General features: G+C 42.6%; 1 pseudogene; it reads left to right on the forward strand.

Annotated features, from left to right (window-relative positions):
* The first annotated feature begins 3,583 nt into the window (after positions 1-3,583).
* On the forward strand, positions 3,584-3,857 carry LOC102862419 (annotated as a pseudogene).
* Positions 3,858-5,610: the final 1,753 nt, after the last annotated feature.

A 5,610-nucleotide genomic window follows, 5' to 3' on the forward strand; every position in this document is an offset into this window, starting at 1 on the left:
TTCTCAATACTCTTCTCCAGCACCACAGCTCAAAGGCATCAATTCTCCTTCTATCCTCCTTGGTCATTGTCCAACTCTCTGATGCATAACAGGTGATTTCTTGGACTTGGGCTTTAAAAATTATTTTGCTCCTTTTTATAATTTATGGGTGCATCTAAATTAGATAAGAGAAGACGTTTACTTCTGGCTGCAAACTGTACTAAGTTTGGTCCAAATAAAATTGGCTGCTTTCAAAAAAAATGAAAAGGTAAATTGATTGTACTTTCTCTTAATAACATTGTTTTCTTAAATGATAGAAACTTCTGGAACTGTTTTATAGACTTTACATGAGATGAATGTAATTTCTATATCTGATAAAGATCGTCTCAAAGTGATTTTGCAATGTTTTTAATCTAATCATTAACTTGTACTTGAATTCCAGATAGTTTTTATGAGTAGGCTTTGAACACATGGTCTTTTACAAATATGTGAACAATGGTTCATTTACAGAATCAAAGTCAGACCAGATTCTCCACTTGAGGAGGAGCAATCCCCTCCTGTGCCAGTCGGATGTGATTCAATAGCACACAACAGGGGGAAAAAGAAGTCAGTCAGCTTAGGACTCTAGGACTCTAGGTTGTTGTTGTTAAGTGCCGTCAAGTCGCAGGCGACTCATAGCGACCCTATGAAGGAGAGTCCTCGATGCTTGGGTGTCTCTCATCCTCTCTCCAGGTTCTATAATGAGTCAAAATCACCATGAATGACAGCAGTCGTTACTTTCAATATAAACTGATATTAATCCCCCAACACTCAAGTGCACACACATTTACTCAATACTCTTTGAGATACTTTCTAACTCGTCTGATTTCAAAGAGGAAAACTTTCATAGAAGCATTAATTAAGTAAATTGTAATTGCAATGGAACTGAGAGTTACAAGCATCGCCAGGTCTATGAAGCCCCCAGAAGACCATCACAGCCTCTGGCTGAGAAATGCTGGGATCGCAGGACAAGACTCCGCAGAGAAAAAGAACAAATAGTCCTGTCGGTCCATCCGTCCGTCCTCCCTCCCTTCCCTTCCTTCCTCCCTTCTTTCCTTTCCTTCCTTCCTTCCCTCCCTCCCCCTCCCTCCCTTTCTTTCCTTCCTTCCTTCCCTCCCTCCTTTCCTTCCTTCCCTCCCTCCCTCCATCCCTCCCTCTTTCCCATCTTCCTTCCTCCCTTTCTTCATCTGATTCAGAGACATCAGAACCATGCGACTCAGCTGAGGGATTTGAGTGGGGTACACAGCTGGTCCTCGCGGATCAAAAGCATCGCTCTGCTCCTGGACAGACCGTGATTGCAAGAGGTGCTGAGTAGAATAAAGCGCCTTGAATCCGACAGGCCACATAACCAAAGGGTGACAATCACTCCTGAAGGGCACAGCTTAAAAGTAGCAGTTGTTGTTGTTGTTGTTGTTGTTGTGTAGCTGACTCTTCGGAGGGTTTTCAGAGGCGGCTCATTGCACTGGCTCGTTAAGTGCACAGGAACAAAGGCAAAATTGCTCATGTGAGGGAAGGTGCGTGTGTGTGAGCCCTTCCCCAGGAGAGCGGTGCGCATGTCACGACTCCTTCTAGAGTTTACATTTTGAGTCTTTCCATTACCTTTAAAAAAACCACAACCCAACAAAAACCACTGCGGCTTCTGTGGTTTTGCCAGCTTTGTTCATTTCAATAACTGCTCCATTGTCGAGCGCCCTCTGCCACAGGCGACCCCGATCCCAAGCCACCCTCACAGTGTCTCTGTGCATAAGGCCACTGTTGCCTGTGCTGTGGGCCCGTCTCCTTAAGGGCTTCCTCTTTTTCACTGACCCTCTACTTGTCCAAGCACGACGTCCTCCTCTAGACACTGTCCCCTCCTGAGAAGTCACGCTGGATCGTATTTCATGGACATGGCTTGCGCTGCTTGCTGCCACCCCATTAATTTCCAGAAAGACTGAGCTGTGTTCATGTCCCTTTGCCAGAGGACCATGTACACTGATTTTTCAACCTCTTCAACAAGTCCTACAAAGTGGGTAGGCACTGTTGTTTTTACTCGCATTTCTCTAATAGGCTGAATGACTTTTCATGTCTGTGGGCCCTTTGGAATCCAACATTCCTCTTCTTGTAATGGCTTTAACTGGCTCTTGTCGCTTACTGGTCCAGTGGTGGCCATGCTGGTTTTCTTGGTGGGGTTGGGGTTGTACTCCGTATTGCACTCTGTATTGTAGGCTGTAGTCCGGCCTTTTTCAGTTAGTGCTTCAAGTTCTTGGCACTTTCTACAAACAACTTCCTAGTAGCCATTATCAACATGCTCACAGAACTAAAGGAAAGCAGGATGAAAACAGTCAAGGAGAAGATGGTGGCACATAAGGAGCTGGAAAGTATTCTGAAAACAGCCACATGCAAATGATAGAGTTGAAAATACAAAAACTAACATTCTTTTTAAAAATCACTAGAGGGATCAATAGTAGTTTTGAACCTGCAGGGTAAAGAATAAACAAGCTTGAAGATAAAGCAGTGAAGACTGTGCCAGTCTAAAAACAAAACACAATGAGGGAAAATGAAGAAAATCAGAGGGGAAAGTGGGACGCCCATGTGATAGGGGTACTCAAAAGAGAGGTGAGGCAGAAAAAAAGAAAAAGGAAAATACTGGGAATAATAATGGCAGAAAACTTTCCAAATTTACTGAGAAACAGTAACCCACACATCTAGGAAGCTCACACATTCCAAATAGGATAAACACAAAGAATTTAATAAACAAAGAGAACATGCCAGGGGGAAATGATGCCTTACTTACCACGGAACCTCAATAAGATTAACAGCTAATTTGTCAGCAGAAACGATGGTGGCCAGCAGGCCAGAAGGCAGTGGTACAATGTATTGAAAGTACTAAAACAAAACAAGCAGCAAACAAGAAATCTATTTCCCCCCACAGAACGATGTTTCCTAAATGAAGGTGAAATAAAGCCATTCCCAGATAAACAAAAAGTGGGAAATTTTGTGGCAAGCATGCCTGCCAATGTATTGTCATTGACTTGATGGCAGTGAAATACTTAAGGATAAGAGCAAGTAAACCAAATAATGATGTGAATGTGTTAAAAAAGAGAGAGAGAGAGAGAAAGAGAGAGAGAGAGCGCCATGGTAAAGGGAATGATGTAATTCTTTAAAAAACAGTGTAAATACTTTTTTCCCTTTCCCACATAACTGATTTTAAAAGAAAATACCTAAAATAAAACATGCACAATACAATGTTAGGGCTGCAACGATTTGCAATGTATTTACATGTAGTCTATTTGCCAGTAACAGCACAAAGGAAGTGGATGGGGACAAAGCTGCAATAAGCTAAGAAAATGATGGCAGATGGGAAAGCAATAATTATAACAACATATTGCTATGTTTGTAACATCAATAGATATAATGTATGTAACAGTATTACCACGAAAAGGGAGAAGGGAGAGCAGAATCCTTTAAGACCCAGAACCCCACAGCCATCAAGTTCATCTCAGTGCACAGTGAGCCTGAGTCGCTCTAATCTAACCCCTCCCCCAGAAAGCCATCGCAGACGCTGAGTGCCTGCTCCGCGGTAACCATGTGCGACCGAAAGGCGGTGATCAAAAATGCGGACATGTCGGAGGAGATGCAGCAGGACTCGGTGGAGTGCGCGACCCAGGCGCTGGAGAAATACAACATCGAGAAGGACATCGCGGCCCACATCAAGAAGGAGTTTGACAAGAAGTACAACCCCACCTGGCACTGCATCGTGGGGAGAAACTTCGGTAGTTATGTGACACATGAAACTAAGCACTTCATCGACTTCTATCTACCTGGGCCAAGTCGCCATTCTTCTGCTCAAATCTGGTTAAAGCATGGACTGTGCCCACACACCCAGTGATCCAACCAAAAACAAGGACTGCAGCCTAAATTCCAAACACCAGAGACTGAACTCTTCAGCCTTGCTAAGAGAATGCCTCCATCTTTGAACCTTTGTTGTGTTTTGTACAGGACCTTCCTCTGTACCAGTTTGTTGTGGTTATAAAGCAATTAGCAAATCAGCTTACATTTGTATTTATTTTCTATCCCATACTTTTCTCTGCCTCATGTTTTTTCTTTCCTCACAATCCATTCCTTTAAAAAAATAAATCTGTTGGAGAAAAAAAATATTTACAACATATTTATTGCTGTGTTGTTCACAATAGCAAAGAGATGGAAGCAACTCAAGTGCCCATCAACAAATGAATGGATAGAAAAACACAATGGAATACTATACACCACTGAAAAACAATGAGCTCATAAAACACTACACAACACCATGACCCTGGAGGACATTATACTGAGTGAAATATCTTAGCCAAAAAAGGACAAATACTGCATAACACCACTGTTGTAAAGTTGGACTGGAATGGGGAGTTGAGCGAATAGGAATAGAGTGGATAGATTATGAACACAGTCTTGGACCAGATGAGGGAAAGAACTGTTTCAAAGGAATATATGATTAGGCATTATATGTACTACAACAATATAGAGTAAGAGGTACATTGCAAAGTGGACTGAGGGAGGTGGAGAGAAATGGAAGGAGGAAACTGTGCAACAGTGAATGAATATTGGAAAAAGAAAAGAAAGTGAACTGGGGGGAAAGGAGGGGTAGGCAGGAAAACGTGCAAAAACAAATAAATGAAAATTCAAAATTTCTGTAAACTTTCATTAAAATCACAATTAAAAAGAACAATTTTATTATTTTAAAAATGATTTGCAGTCTCAGAAATGCAATGGGGCAGTTCTACTCTGTTCTGAGTGCTTGCAAATGGACTCAGTGGCACTGAGTCTATGCACCTATTAACAGAGCACCAAAATGCATGTAGCAAAAACCTACCAGACAGGATGGAGCAACAAATAATTCAATAGTAAAAAAGTAGAAACTTTAAATACTCTGTTATTGTTGTTATGTCTGCGACTCATAGCTACCCTATGTACAACAGCCCTAAACCCTGCTTTGTCCTGTGCCAATCTTGCCATCTCCGACACACCCATCACACTTACCCAAGTCACTGAGTCAATCCATCTCATCAAGCAAGGGTCTTCCCCTCCTGTGCTGTCTCTTCACCCTCCCAAGCATGATGTCCCTCTCCAAGGACTGGTCCCTCCTTGCAACATGTCCAAAGTATGTCAGACGAGGATTCAGAAACATTGCCTCCCAGGAGCAGCCTGGTTTAACCCTGTCTGGGTTCATTTCCTTCGCAGTCCATGGTATATTCAATACTACTCTTCTCCAACACTACAGCTCAAAGGCATCCATTCTCCTTCTATCCTCCCTAGTCACCATCCAGGTCTCTGATAGTGATTGCAAAGACCATGGCCTGTATCAGGCGCACTTAGTCTCCAGACTGATACTATTGCTCTTCAGTACTTTGGAGAGGTCTCTAACAGCAGATTTTCCCATCACAATACGTCTTTTAATTTCCTGGCTGCTGTTGCAAAGAATGTTGACCGTGTTGCCGAGCAAACTAAAGCTGTGAACAATCTCAATCACTTTACCATCCATCCTGATGCTGCCAGTTGGTCATTAAATACTCTACTTTCAAAAATAGAAGCTCAAGGGAGCCCTGGTGGCCTAGTGAT

Source organism: Elephantulus edwardii, unplaced genomic scaffold (genome assembly GCF_000299155.1).
Source record: "Elephantulus edwardii isolate Elephantulus edwardi_28Jun2011 unplaced genomic scaffold, EleEdw1.0 scaffold00415, whole genome shotgun sequence".
NCBI lineage: Eukaryota > Metazoa > Chordata > Mammalia > Macroscelidea > Macroscelididae > Elephantulus > Elephantulus edwardii.